Source organism: Chrysochloris asiatica, unplaced genomic scaffold (assembly GCF_000296735.1).
Source record: "Chrysochloris asiatica unplaced genomic scaffold, ChrAsi1.0 scaffold00095, whole genome shotgun sequence".
Classification (NCBI taxonomy): Eukaryota; Metazoa; Chordata; class Mammalia; order Afrosoricida; family Chrysochloridae; genus Chrysochloris; species Chrysochloris asiatica.
The window spans coordinates 12,066,804-12,083,474 of record NW_006408613.1 but is presented as its reverse complement, the minus strand read 5'-3'; the positions used below and the strand labels follow the sequence as shown (position 1 = coordinate 12,083,474).

Genomic DNA, 16,671 nt, shown 5'->3' with positions numbered 1-16,671 from the left:
AATTGGACAAAATGTCCAAATTTCCCATCCCTGTCTACTGTGTGTATGGAGGGAGTGGGAATGATCCTCACTGTAAAGCCATTTGTTCTTAACCACATAGTATGTCTTGAAATGACTGAACACTGTCCAATGGTACAGTGACCATGTTAGAGTGACTGTGTATTCCTTATGTTTTCTTTAGATGTTTTCAGCATCATTCAACATTTTGCTCATAGAATCCTTCAATATTGTAACCTGAAGGTTGAGGTTTTTTTTTTTTTTTTTTTTTTTTTTTTCCATTTCTTCTAGCTTGAAGCAATGCTGAGCATTTGTTTTGTTTTGTTTTAAACTCCAGATCTTTTCACATGTCATTATTATATTTGACTGTCTTTTCGATTGCCCTTTAAAAATTTCTGTTCAGCTCTTTTACTTAGTCATTTCTTCTTGTTGCTTTAGCTTCTCTATGCTCAAGAGCAAGTTTCAGAGTCTTTTCTGACTTCCAATTTTTTTGCTCTTTTCTTTTTTTAAATGATACTTTATTTTCTTTATGTATGACGTTCTTGATGTTATTCTACAATTCTTCTGGTGTTTGGTCATTAGTTTCTAATGCATCAAATCTGTTCTCAAGATAGTCTTTAAATTCATGTGGTGTGTACTCAAGATTATTTTTCAGCTTTCATGGAGTGGTTTTAATTTCTTGAGCTTTAGCCTGAACTTGCAAAGGAGCAATTGATGGTCTGTTCCAGTCAGTCCCTGGTCTTTTTTTGGCTGATTATATTGGACTTCTCTATATGTGCAGTTACCATTTATCTTGTTGAAAAAATATGTGCATTGATTGTAATTGGTCTTGCAAAATTCTGTCATGGATCTCCAGCATCATTTCTGTGACCAAGACCTTAATTTCCAACCACTGATCATATATCTTTGTGTCCAACTTTCACATTCCAATTACCAGTAATTATCAATTCATCTTGGTTGCATGTTTGATCAATTTCAGACTGAAAAAGTTGGTAGCATTCTTTGATTTTATTATTACTGGCTTTAGTGGTTGGTGTTTAAATTTGAATAACTGGTCTTCCTAGTTGTTGTTGTTAGGTGCCATCAAGTCAGTACCGACTCATAGCAAACCTGTGCACAGCAGAACAAATCACTGCCCGATCCTGGGCCAACTTCACTACTGTTGCACGCTTCAGTCCATCGATGCTACCACTTGGCCAATCCAATTTGTTGGGGTCTTCCTCTTTGTCTCTGACCCTTCACCTTACCAAACATGATATCCTCCTGACAATATGTCTGAAGTTTGAGAGATGAAGTTTGGCTATCTTGGCATCCAAGGAGCACTCTGGCTGCACTTTGCACTTCTTCCAAAATGGACCTATTGGTTCTTTTGGCAGCCCATGGCACTTTCAATATTCTCCTCCAACACCATAAGTTAAAAACATCAATTCTTCTATGGTTTTCCTTATTCACTGTCCAGTTTTCACATGCATATGAGGTTATTGAAAATACCATGGCTTGGTTCAGGTGCACATTAGTCTTCAAGCTGACATCCTTGCTCTTCAACACTTTAAAAAGGTAGGTGTATGGATATTATCCTATCACAGACAGCATTGTACTTCAATATAAAGCTTGAAATGATCTTTTTGACAATGAATGCTCTTTTTGATGATGAATACTAAGTCTTACTTCTTTAATTTGTCATTCCTGGCATAGTAAACCTTATGGTTGTCTGGTTCATAATGACCAGTGCCAGTCTATTTCAATCTATTAATGCCAGTATATATATCTTTATGTGTTCCTTTTTATTTTTAATGACTTCCAATTTTCCTAGATTCTTACTTCACATATTTAACATTCCGATTATTAAATGGTGTTTGCCTCTGTTACTTCTCATTTTGAGTTGTGCCACATAAGCAAATGAGGGTACCGAAACTTAACTTCATCCATGTTATTATGGTCAATTCTACTTTGAGGAGTAGTTTTTACCCAGTTATATTTTTAGTGCCTTGCAACCTGAGTGACTCATCTTCTAGCACTATATCTGGCAATATTCTGGTAATATTCATAGGTTTTCAACCATTCATAAGTGACTACCTCTCCTTCTTCCTAGTCTGTCTTAGTCAGGAAGCTCTGTTGAAACTGTACACCATGGGTAACCCTACTACTATTTAAAATACTTGTGGTATATCCTCCAGTATCACAGAAACACACAAGTCACAACATGACAAACTGACAGACAAATGGTCGAAGATACAAATGAAGGCACCTAAATGAGGCTTGGGAAGGAGGAGTGAATGAGTGTAGGAAGTAGGTAAGGGAAACCTTCCTAGAGAAATGTATATCAATGACTCGAGAAGAGTATGGTGCCTGAGATCAAGTCTTGAGCCTTATGGGATTATTTGTGAACATTTCAGGTTTCAAATAGTGCTGTCCTTGCTTAACTGCAACATCCTTTGTGAAGTTTTTGTCTACATCTTCAATAAAAATCATTTTCCTTTGTACCCTGTAACTAAAGTTATTAATTCATATATTCAGTAAATGTTTATTGATCCATTCCTTGTACATAGCAGTGTACCCCAACACTGAAGACCTCACATAAAAGTGCCTGTGGTTAGCAGTTCAATATTCTACAACCCATCTGTCAATTTGTTGTACTGTGATGGCTTGCTTGTTGCTGTGAATTTGGAAGCTATGTTTCCAGCATTCCAAATTATCAGCAGGGTCATCCTCAATAGCCAGGTTTCACCAGAGCTTCTAAATGAAAGCAGACTAGGAAAAAAGGTCTGGTGATATACTTCTGAAAATAAGACAACAAAATCCTTATGGATCACAACAGAACATTGCCAGGCTTACCTGCTTGGGACACATCACTAGGAGGATTCAATCACCAGAGGAGGGCACTGTGTTTGGTGAAATGTGGGGCCAGTGAGAGTGAGAGAGCCCATTGCTGATATGAATTGACACAATAGCTGCAATGATTATCTCAGACATGTCAGCAATTTTGAGGATGATGCAGGACTGGGTAACATTTCATTCTATCATCCATACATGGTTTTCCAGTATTCAACTCAATGGCATTTAATAATCATAACAATACAATTATTATAGGACTTATTTGATGCTGATGTGAAGTAGAGTGTTTTCTAAACTAATGCCCTTTCAGTTCCCCCTCCTGTTGTAATTAATGTTTGTTGAATTAATTGATCTCCTTAAACTGGGATTTTCTCAGTGACTCAGAGACACTTCATTACTGTCTATTGCCAATGGATCCCAAAAGAGCCGTTGAACTCATCAAATGCAGCAACTACATTAACAGTTTTACTTACTTGATTGTATTTTTTCAAGGACAAAGTTCATTATAGCTCTCTTGTTTTATCTATACTAGGCCAATTACCTGCTCATGCTTTGGACCCTAAGACTAATGAAAAGGTCATAATATTGTCTTCTGAGTGTCATGATTTAAATCAGAAATATATATACCCGTAGCATAATGTAGTGGTTATGAGTTGATCTGCTAAACTCAAGGTTAACAGTTTGAAACTACGAGTTGTTCCACAGGAGAAAGATGATATTTTCTGCTCCGTAAAGATATACAGCCTTGGAAGCCTGATACAGGTTCACTTTGAGTTGGAACCGACTCCATAGCACACCATTGACCACCAGCAGCTTGATGTTGTTTTTATTGTTAGATGCCATTGAGTTGGTGCCAACTCATAGCAACATTATACACAACAGAATGCAACACTACCTGGTCCTGGGTCAACCTCACAATTGTTGGCACACTAGCGCCCATTGATGCTGCCATTTTGCCAATACATCTCTCTGGGGGTCTTCCTCTTTTTCTCTGACCCTCCACCTTACCAAACATGATATCCTTCTCCAGAGACTGATCCCTCCTAACAATATGTGTGAAGTACGAGAGACAAAGTTTGGCCATCCTGGCCTCTAAAGAGCACTCTAGATGCACTTCTTCCAACACAAATCTGTTGGTTCTTTTGTCAGTCCATGGCACTTTCAATATTCTCCTCCAATACCATAACTTCTATGGTCTTCCTTAGTCACTGTCCATCTTTCACATGCATATGAGGATATTGAAAATACCATGGCTTGGGTCAGGTACACCTTAGTCCTCAAGCTGACATCTTTGCTCTTCAACACTTTAAAAAGGTCTTGTGCAGCAAATTTGCCTAATGCAATATGTCATTTGATTTCTTGAAAGCTGCTTCCATGAGTGTTGATAGTTGATCCAAGAAGAATGAAGTCCTTGACAACTTCAATCTTTCTCCGTTGATAAGAATGTTGTTTATTGGTTCAGTGGTGAGGATTTTTGTTTTCTTTGCATTGAGATGCAATCCATAGAAAAGGCTTTGCTCTTTGATCTTTATCAATAAGTATTTTAAGTCCTTTTCACTTTCAGCAAGCAAGGTTGTATCATCTGCATATCACAGATTGTTAATGAGTCTTCCTCCAATCCTGATGCCATGTTTTTCTTCATATAATCCAGCTTCTCGGATTATTTTCTCAGCACACAGGTTGAAAGAGTATGGTAAAAGACTACAACCTTGTCACACACCTTTCTTAATTTTAAACCAATCAGTGTTCCCATGTTCTGTTCAAACAACTGCCCCTTGGTCCTTTTACAGATTCCTCATGAGCACAATTAAGTGTTCAGGAATACACAGACTTTGCAATGGTGTCCATAGTTTGTCATGATCCACACAATTGAAAGCCTTTTTATAGCAATAAAGCACAGGTAAACATCTTTCTGGTATCTGCAGCTTTCAGCCAAGATCCTTCGGACATCAGTTATGATATGCCTCATTCCATGTGCTCTTCTGAATCCAGCTTGAATCTCTGGACATTCTCTGTCAATTTTTGCTTGTAGCCATTTCTGTATTATCTTTAGTAAAATTTCATTCTCATGGGATATCAAAGATATTGTCCAATGATTTCCGCATTCCATTGGGTCACCTCTCTTTGGAATGGACACAAATATAGATCTCTTCTAATCAGTTGGCCGTATAGTTGTCTTCCAAATTTCTTGGTATAGATGAGTGAGTGCCTCCAGATTCACCTCACTTTATTGAAAGATTTCACTTTTTATTATATCAATTCCTAGTGCCTTGTTCTTTGCCAATTCCTTCAGTGCACTTTGGACATATTCATTCAGTAACGTTGGCTATTGATTATATGCTACCTCTTGAAATAGTTGAACATCAACCATTTCCTTTTGGTATAGTGACTCTATGTATTCCTTCCATCTAGTTTTGCAAAATTATATCAGTTTTTCATATGAGGCTTTCTAGACATAGACCATTGCCATTATATTTAGGCACATTGGTGACTATTGTTGTTAAGTGCTGTCGAGTCAGATCTGACTCATAGTGACCTTCTATAGGGTTTCCCAGGAGCAGCTGATGGGTTTGAATTGCTGACCTCATGGTTTGCTGCCCAGTGCTGATCCTATAGTAATTGCACTTATATAGTCATACTTTAAATACAATTTTTAAAAAAGAACATTGTTGCTTTAAGCATAATTAGGTATTTGTTACTTTTATATATAATTTGTTGTTGCTACTGTGGTTTCAGCTGCTGACCTTGTAGTTAGCAGCCCAGTGCTTATTCTACAGGGCCACAACAGAGGTAAGATGATGAAAACAGGGTTTTGAACCAGTTTGAACTTGATTCAGTCATGGCCAGTGTAGTAAAACTAGAACAGACCCAAATTTATAAAATGTACCAAAACAATGTCTGGAAAGAAACAAAACAAAACAAAACAAAAAACAAATTGAATCCCCGGAATAATAACTTAGAAGAGGCATCGTGATTTCTGTCAGTCACCTGATGCAAGAGAATGGGTTAATGTCAGAACTATGGAAACCATTCAAACCTATGTGGTCAGCCACCATCTTTGAGCCACGTACCATTTTAGGACCCTGTCAATCAAGAGATTTGATTGCTAAGCAATATGCACACAGCCCTTGTTTTCTAAGAGGGAGATTAATTTTCAAACAAGGTTTCTACCCACAATTTTTCTCATTTCAGTTCACTCACATCTTATAAATTCCAGTCTGTTCTGCCTTTACTTCATTGGCCATGACAGAACTGGGAAGAACAAGTTCAAAGTCCTGAACAAAAATAAAGCATCTTACATTAGATTCATTTTTACACATGGAATGAGAGTATTATTCCTGCAAAAGAATAGTGTCAAACAAAGCTTCTGTAACATTATGAAGAAGAATTTTGTCACCTCCCCTCTTTTTTTGGTTTAATTGTACTCATTTTATATACCAGAAATAACCTTTTCTACCTCTGCCACAGTGCCTCTTTAAACACATTGTTATATGACATTGTTATCAAAGAGTTGCAGGTATCACCAGTTATGCTGGTAGGGCAATGGTTAAGCACTTGGCTGCTAACTGAAATGTCAGTGGTTCAAGCCCACTAGCTGCTCCATGGGCGGCAGATGTGGCAATCTGATTCTGTAAAGACTACAGCCAACGAAATAATATGGGGTAATTCCACTCTGCCAAATAGGATCATTACGAGTTGCAATTGACTGTACAGCACAAAACAACAACAATCTGTGAAATATAACTTCGTTAATCAATTTTTTATTTCAGGCAGAAAGAATGTAAATAGGAATTGTCCACTATATTCAAGATAGTTTATATACAAGTTATGATAATTTTTCACAAAAACCTTGAAGAGTGGGTACTGTTTGATCTATTTTTAGAGATAAATAAATAGAATCTCATATAGGTTGCATAATTTGTTAGGGTTTTGAGTAGATATGATCTCAGCTGCTAATCTAAAGGATGACAGTTCAAATCAACCTTCATGGGAAAAAGATGCAGAAGTCTGCTTCTATAAAGATATACAATTTTGGGAATACTTTGGGTAAGCCTACTTTATTCTTTAGGGTGTCTATGAATTTGAACAGAGTCAGTGGCAATGGGTTTGGTTTGTCTTTTTGATGGTGAACTTATCAATACACTTATTTTTGTTACTTGTTTCTGTTTATTGAGGTCTTTTTATGTAGACAACTTATAGTCCAGTGTTAGAAACTCATGAAAAAAGACTCATTTTAATTTTAGGGAGTTAAAGAGGGGGAACCTATAACACAGAGAACATAAATCAGCCCGCAGACTAGGAAGTGGGAGTTGGAAGGGAGAGCATTTAGAAGGAGGTAAGATTGTCCTAATTGTTAAACACATGTGGTGTTTTCCCAGATAGAAAAGTTGAAGGGCATATGAATTAGTGGGAGTCCTCTGTGCAAAGGCCTGACTGTAAGAGGCAGTCCAAGAATTAGGATGGGCAGGGGGGCAGCCCAAAGCAGAAACTGAGGAAGTTCCCATGGAGTATGGGAGAAGTGCACATGATCTGCTACCATTACCCAGCTTGTTACAGCTTAATATGAGGCTATAATAGCTATATTATATATATATTATATTATACAAATAATATGAGGCTATATAAGGAGCTCTGGTAGCGTAGTGGTTACGAATCGGGCTGTGAACCTTAAGGTCAGCAGTTCGAAACTATCAGCTGTTCCGCAGGAGAAAGATGAGGCGTTCTGCTCCCGTAAAGATTTACAGCCTCGGAAACCCTGTGCAGGGTCGCTATGGGTCAGCACCAACTCGACGGCACTTAACAACAACAACAACAACATAATAGCTATAATATATTATATTATAAAAATAATATGCATTGAATGTGAAAATAGTGATAGTGATGGATTTAGCTAAGGGAAATTAGCAGAAGCTTTTCAGGAGAGGTCACATTTGAGCTGACTCTAGAAAGATAAAAGGAGATTTGCTTTCAGATCATGAAGGAGGGTGGACTATGAAAAGAGGCAGAATGAGCAAGAAAATGCAGAGTGTGTGTGGAACGTATCAGGTACTTGGTAGAATTGGAGTAGATCACACTCTCTGTATTGCAGTGCTTCCTGAGATTACCTGCATTTTTCAAAGCAGACATTGCCATTAAAAGACTCTTAATGTAATGATAACATTTCTGACACTCAAATAGTCAGTAGAATGTGAATGAGGGTTTTTTTCTGGTGCCATCAGTAAAACCACATAAGCAACTATCTGCTGTGCTACACTAGAAAGCTGGACCATTAGTTTCTGAAATAAATAAGTGGGAAAAATGTATTCCTATTAATGTTAGCATCATGGGATGTAGCGCATAAGTGTATGTATGAGCTGAAAGGAAAAAACTGAAAAGTAATAACATGAAGTTCTAACAAAGCAACTCTTCTGTAAATAAGTAACATTATAGGAGAAATTTGAAGACATTATTTTAAATGTGACCACTTAATTTACGTTAGACAGCTTCAAATGTGCAAATTACAGCTGCCATTAGAGCAAGGAGTTTGTGTTATTTAAAGAAGTGCTGCTTCAGGTTGAGCTTCTTAATTCATATTTCTGCAGTAATGTGTTTTCACAACAGAATTTAGTCTTCTTAGAGTCAGGCTTTTTCACTGATAGGGAAAATGACCATGCTCTTTTTGGTTAGGTAGTAACCATCCAAGCCATCTACTCTATCATGAAATATGAGTGCACTAAAACCAATCCTTAAGAGAATCTATTATAGCCATATTTATAGATGGTCATTGTATACCGAGAGGAAAGCAGCCATATGTACTCTACCTTATGGCAGATGATTTCAACAGAGGCCTCCTTTAAAACTCCAGAGGAATAAAATGCATGATTAACGTGTCCTTTGGAGGAAACTGCAGAAACAGAAACAATAATAACTCCATGAGCTTGAACCTAGCCAAATAAAATAACTGGGAAGATTTAAAGAGACCTGAAAATTAGTGCTTTCTAGCACAGTAAATCAATCAGACTCTAAATCCTCATCCAGGATCTACTGAATATAAGAAGTTAAGAAGACCTAGAAGCTACACATTATATGAAAGTAATTTCTGAGATACAACTGTAACCATTGATGAAAATAAGTATTTTTGCTGATTGGTTAATTTTCTAATATTTGCAGTTACAAAATTGCAATAAAGAAATGACAAGTAGTTAGAAGTGTATACCTTATGTTTATTAAACATACTAAAATTACACAAATATCATTATCTTGAAATATTGCATATATAGAGCCTTCATAAATAAATTATTCATTTTCCTATATTATCTGATTAATTATCAGACATTAAAGATTACTGGATTAAAGAAAAAAATACTTTCATATTCTTAAATAATTATGAGACACGAGAGTTAAATTTCAGTATAAATGGATCCTTCCCACTTTAATAGTTTTAATATTAACTATTTCCTATGTACTCAATAATGAACCAAGTTGGGAGATTAGAACTTTTATCCTAGGTGGGGATATAAAATGGTACAACCACTATGGAAAATGGTATGGTACTTCCTGTTTTATTTCTAGAAATAGAAATTCTACTAGCAATCCCACTCCTAGGTTTATACTCTAAAGTAATAAAAGGCTTGATTGAATAGACATATGAATACCCATATTTACTGCAGCATTATTCACAATAGCAAAAAAAAAAAAAATGGAAACAACGTAAGTACCATCTACAGTAAATGGATAGACTGATATAGACACCCAGTGAAATACCATGTAATGATAAAGAATGATGATGAGTTTGTAAAACATCTAACAATATGGATGAATTTGGAGAACATTATGCTTGAGTCCTGGTATGGTGCTATGGTTTAATGTACTTGACTGCATAGTCACTTGGAACCACAAGGTTGGTTGGCAGTTCAAGTTCACTGGCTGCTCCTCAGAAACCCTATACAGGGTCACTATGAGTTGAAGGTGACTCGACGGCACTTAACAACAACAACAACAACATGCTGAATGAAATAAGCCAATCACAAAATAACAAGTATTGTATGAGACCATTATTATTAAAACAAGAAAATGATTACATACAGAAAAAAAAATATATTTGATGGCTACAAGGGTTGGGAGGGGAGAACGGAAAGAATATTCACTAGATAGAAGACACATGCTAATAATGGTGAAGGAAAAGGTAATATATGATATGGAGACAGTCAGTACAAAATAACCCAGGCAAAAGAAGATACTATGAGAAATATAAGGATAGGGGACAACAATGGTAATTTATAAAACAGAAAATCCTGCAACAATAGTTTTAACAAACAATAATTTATGAATGGATACATAAATAGATATGCTGAGGACGTGTGGGATGCTATAAAGGATTACACTAACCTGCAAATATAGACTTACTTGTGGATATTTTATAGATATAGGGGCTACATGTGTATTATTGGAATCCTCATATCTGTATCATAGGAGAATGAAAAATACCAAAAACTCAAAGGAGCAACCAGTTCAAAGGACTGATTGACTACATGATTTGAGAACAGAAGAACTAGAGACTAGAACTTGAGACTAGACACAATTAGGTAGTATCCAGTAACCACTACCTACCAATTTGACTGGGATCACAACAAAAAATTCTGGACAGAGTGGGAGAAAAATGTAGAACAAAAATCAAATTCACAAAAAAATATGAGACTTAGGGGAATCGAAGAACAAAGCAGATGAGAGAATAAATAGACAGGTATAAATGGGCCAATTGGGACAGAGGTAAAAAATGATGTAGGCACAGTTTTAGAACAACAGGGCTCTGGAATACAGAGACTGGGACATGGATGAAATGGGGAAAAGGGGGGAATAATTTTAAGATGCTTGGCTGTCTTTTGAACCTTGGTTTTCCTTGCAATACATTTAAAAACAGACACTGGAGGGGGAGAGAAAGGAATAACCAGAAATATCAACATGGAAAGCTTGTAAGCCCGTCTTCTGCCTATAACTGATTAGAATACCTAAAATGGGGCTACAATGTGTCCAGTGAAGGAGGTTTACTGAGGAGCCTCTGCATTACATGGGAGTATAGGTGGAAGCCCGAACCACAACCAGACCTTCAGAGATGGGAAATTTCTCCATTTGAAAGGACAAGCAGACCAGCCGGGAGCAGCTAGAAAACCAGAAGATACCTCTTGAAAGAAGGACCTAAAGGAAAAATACAAAACAATAAGGTCAGTCCGACTGTTACCACAAGAACATACAGGTGGCCTGTCCAGGAGACATCAAGGCAAGTGATCGGATCCTCTCAGTGCAAATTCTCTTCCAAGACTAAGACGCAAGGGAAATATACTCTTTGACTGACAACCACGTACCTCACCCAGAAGGGGAAGTGTCCGAAGAATATCAACAAAGGGGCGAGCTAAGCCCTACATCGTTCAGCAAACTACTGTGAACCTGGATGGAGACCTGGTCGGCCAGTACCGAGGCAACATCTGGGGACTCATGGGCTCAGGGTCAGTGACACAGCCACAGAGGTCTAGAGTGGAGAGCGGGGGTGGCCAGCCGATAAAAAGAGGCCGGACAGACGTAAGAACACCCACACTTGCAGATGATGCCCATCTGACTGGATTTCAATGACTGGGTAAACACAGCTCAACCCTAAGAAGAAAGAAGAGAGAAAAAAGCGTCATCTGATACAATTCGATAAACATGACCTACACCTATAAATGCAGTAGCTCAAAAGAGGAAACAAGTCCCTGCTGCAAGAACTATACCCACCCCCTCCACACAAAGGGGAGACAGGGATGGGCAAATTGGACATTGGCTACCCAAAATGAGGGGAGGGATACAAAGGCAAGAAGTGACTGGCTTACAAGCTTTCAAGAGGGAACCTAGATCCAGAGGGCGTGGAGGAAGGTAGAGTCTCCAGTAAGTGGTGTCCAGCCTGTCCAGGAAGGGCTGATGAAACGAAATATAGATGGATCTCTTGTGATGCAATGGTGAATAATTGTTATCAGGACTGATAGTGAGGGTTGGAAATCTAAAGATGGACATTTTGTAACAAAGAGTGGAGTGATTAATTTGTCAGTCTAGGAGCGGAGGACCCTGGGACCATCAATGGAGAAGAGCAAAGAGCAGAATCCTACCCAGAGAGGCCTGGGATGGAGGCAGAGAAGACAACGTCAAGAGATGGTGGAACTGGGGGCTTGGGATCAGGAGATGGAAAGGGGCTGAGGACTGTGGTGGTGGGGGGGGGTGTAGGTTTACAGGGTACACCCCTTGGTTGGGTGAGGATGCATGGACAGGATGATAACTATGCCAATGAAATGATGGATGATGGAATGAATGTAAAGCTGATGTTCTCCCATTTAGACTATCACACAATTCACAATAAAACATTAAAAAAAAAAAATAAATATATATATGACTCACTAGTTTGCCTGAGACTATAGGAACCCCTGAGATTATGGCTGTAAGATACCCTTTGGATTTGCTACTGAAGTCATTCCCTGAGACCCCCTTTTAGCTAAACAAAAGATAGACTCATAAACTAAACAACACCCAAGAGAAATGTGTTCCTTAGAACAATCAGTTGTGCAAGATCAAAAGGACAACATAAAAGCAAAAATGAGAAGGCAAAAATGGGTAGAAAATCCAGAGAAAAAAGAAACACGGGACTCAGGCAGAGAAAGTATGGAACATTGTGGGGAATACAATTAATGCCATGGAACACTTTATATACAAATTGTCAAATGGGAAAAAAATTTTCCCTGTCAACTTTTACCTAAAGCACAACAATAATAATAATAAAAAAAAAGTCAAGCAAGCATAGTTCGTTTATGTATGTATGTATCTGTGTGTGTGGAGGGGTGGTGGTGTGAGTATCAAGTAATTCTTCTATGTCACTTCAATAGTTGAAATACAACTATCCTCCACTAAAGAGTTCTACGATACTGATGCTTTAGAACTAGGGACTGACCATTACAAGTTGCCTCCCCACTATATTTTTTACTAGAAAAGAATAGAATACATGGAATGAAAACTTATAAACACTACAAAATACATTTTAAAAATTAATAAAACATAGAAAAAAGAAAGAAAAGAACAGTAAAAATGGGGCCCAGGATTATGATTATCTTGAATGGGAAGAGGCAGAGGATGGGATAGTAGTTGGAACAATATGGTAGGATTTGGGTTTTTACAACCACTGTCCTATCAATGATTTGAAGTGATGGGTTTGTAAATGATTGTACATTATTAAAAATAACCAATCAGTTACATATATATACATAAAGGTGGGTCATGTATAAACTAATACTGAGAATATATTATCAGCCAAGGATTATGATTAATTAAATTATATAAACCTGTGGGCCAAAATAGACATAAATAACACAAGAAAGGGACATCATACTGAGGACTCAAAAGCTTTAAGATTTACTCTAAAAAAAGAAATAAGCAAATATGAGGTTAAAGAATGAAAAATTATAATGTGAACAACCAGTAAAACAGTGAAATTGATGGATAATTGGGGTCCATAAAGAGAAAACAAAAACAAATTTTTAAAAAATGTATTAAAGTCATGATTAACAGTCACATACTTATATTTGATTTGTTGTTGTTGTTGTTAGATGCTATCGAGTCAGCACTGACTCATAGGTATCCCATGCACAACAGGACAAAACATTGCCTGGTCCTAGGCCAACCTCACAATCATTGCTATGCCTGAGCCATTGCCACCATTACTGTGCCAATCTATCTCGTTGGGGGTCTTCCTCTATTTGTCTGACACTCCACTTTACCAAACATGATGTCCTCCAGGGACTGGTCCTTCCTAATAATATGTCTGAAGCATAAGAAACGAAGTTTGGCCATGCTGGTTTCCAAGGAGCACTCTGTACTTCTTCCAATACAGATCTGTTTGTTCTTTTGGCAGTCCATGATGCTTTTAATATTCTCCTTCAACATCATAAATCAAATGCATCAATTCTATGGTTTTCCTTTTTCACTGTCCAACTTTGCATGCATATAATTATTGAAAACACCATGGCTTGGGTCAGGCACACCTTAGTTCTCAAACTGACATCTTAGCTCCTCAACGTTTTAAAAAGTTCTTGTGCAGCAGACTTGACTAATGCAATACATCGTTTAATTCTTGATGTGAGTGTTGATGGTTGATCTAAGCAAAATTAAGTCTTTGAAAATTTCTATATTTTCTCCATTAATATGTTTATTGGTCCATTGGTGAGGATTTTTGTCTTCTTTACATTGAGATGCAACCCATACTGAAGACTGTGGTCTTTGATCTTCATCCATAAGTATTTTAAATCCTCTTCACTTTCAGAAAGCAAGGTTGTATCATCTGCATATCAGGTTATTAATTAGTCTTCCTCCAATCCTGATGCCTTGGTTTTCTTCATATAATGCAGCTTCTCAGATTATTTGCTCAGCATATAAATTGAATTAATATGGTGAAAGAATACAACCCTGGCACTCATAGTCCTTCATTTTAAACCATTAGGTTTTTCCTAGTTCTGTTCAAACAACTGCCTCCTGTTCTATGTACAGGTTCCTCATGAGCACAATTGAGTGTTCATGAATACTCATATGTCACAATATTACCCATAGCTTGTCATATCCACACAATCAAAAGCCTTTGCATAGTCAATAAGGAACAGGTAAACATCTTTCTGGTATTCTCTGCTGATAGCCAAGATCCATCTGACATTTTAAAAATACTTCATTTTAATCATTTTAAATAATTGATACACCTATTATATGTTCACATAAACACTGCATTTTCAGGACAGATAAATATATTTTTTCCAAAAGAGCTACCAAATTGTTAGTAAGAATAATAGAATTGTTTTACATTTTTGAAAATCTTAATACTATGAAGCAAGTTAGGGCTTAAATAGCTATTTATTTGAAAAGAGCAGGAGTATTTTAATAGACTTCAAGTAATTTCAGATATTCTTTTGATGCTATATCAAAACTCAGTAAGTAGTAATTGCTTATAAGTTGGTTAACAATTGGAAATCTGAGACATATACAAGATTTCAAATTCACTATTTTAAATCCCATTGACCTATGTTGTACTCTTATCTTTTAAGCATGCATGATCTTATAACTTAATGAATTGGCCAGTTAGAAAATATTGCTTTGCTGAGTTACTCAGGATTTTCAAATGTTGACACATTCCATTTTACTATTTCAAAGAAGTACATCTGTTAATGCCATGCCTATTTTTATCAGTTTTCCAATATTTGAATTTTCACTTAAAACTCAATGCTATTATTATTTTTCTTGAACTTACAGGCTCATTTTATTCACTTATATATGTTTTTCTTTATTTTTTTGCAAAAATGTACACAGTAAGACCTGGCCCCACTCCAGTTTGTAGACATAATGATCAGTGACAGTGGTTACATTGTGTGAACATTCTCATTATTTCTGTCCTTGTTGTTTCACTTCCATTTACTTAATCACGCTGCATTTTCATTTGTGCTTTAAAATAACTATTTATGCTTTGATCTTATATAAAACTCATTGCTGTCAAGTTGATTCTGACTAATAGTGACACAGTATAGGGTTCCTGGGACTGTCAATCTTCACCACTGCCTGTTTTCAACTGGGGTCAAAATCTGAGGTGCAAGAAATGTGTTTGCTAGGCAATGTGTACAGTGCCCTTGTTTCTGTAAGCCATGACTGAACCATTCCAAATTGGTTCTACGGGCTGGATCCGATCATTCAGTAGTGGTAGCTAGGCACCATCTATTTCTTCTGGTCTCAAAATGAAAGAGGCACTATTTCATTTAGATGACTAGCCCTAGAGTCCAGTTTCTTATCTAATCTTGGGTATCCTCCTTTCTCTTTTGTTCCAGACACAAAAAGGTCAATAGTTGAATCTTTGAAAGTCACTCATAAACTTTTAAGACCCTGGGCACTACTCAGCAAACTTGACAAACTATATTACTCTACATAACTGTATTGTTGCACAGGAATATGTCTCTAAATCCTCAAAACAAGAAAATTCATTGAATCAGCATCTGTAGCTCCCCTCCCAATTTTGGAGGTTGTTAAAATTGTTGCAAAACCACAAATAACCTAGCATTTGCCCATTCCTTCTTTTTCCCTATGCACAGTTTGTTGGCATCAGTTATATCAGCCAAGCTGAGATAACTTCACCCATATTTAATACAACCTTTGTAATTTCTGAAAACTAGAAGAGACTACAATCTTTGCACCTCTGCCTTTCCCCCACATTCTCATAGCCACTAATGACCAATGAGAACATATAATATTTGTTGCTTTGTGATTGACTTATTTCATTCAATATAATGTCCCCCAGGTTTTGGTTTTGTTTTGTTTTTTTAGTAGTTAAGTGTTTTATTAAAAAAATAATAAAAAAGCTTTCATCAAAGTTTGGTTAAATTAAATTAATTCATAAACTCTTAAAAACCTTTCAGGAAAGTCAACAGGTACATCAGAGAAAATCAGGCAGCTAATAATTCTTTGGTGGAAAAATAAATTACGTGCTTATATGCACTACGGTGTGGTGCTGTGGGTTAATGCTCCAGACTATAAGCCATTTGTATTAGAAGGTCATTGGTTCAAGCTCACCAGCTGCTTGTACCATATACAACCAAAACCTATACAGGGTTGCTATGGATTGGAACTGACTCAACAACACTTAACAACAACAACAACAATTATTAAGAAGCCCAACACTTTGTATCTCTTTTGTTTTTCAGAAATAGATTTCAAGATATACCAAGAAACCATATAGATACCCTTTGTTATTGTTGTTAGGTGCCATCGAATCGGTACCAACTCATAGCAACCCTATGCACAACAGAATAAAACACT

General features: G+C 36.8%; 1 pseudogene; it reads left to right on the top strand.

Annotated features, from left to right (window-relative positions):
• LOC102829074 overlaps window positions 1-16,332 on the top strand; it is a 78,289-nt pseudogene extending 61,957 nt beyond the window's left edge.
• Window positions 16,333-16,671: the final 339 nt, after the last annotated feature.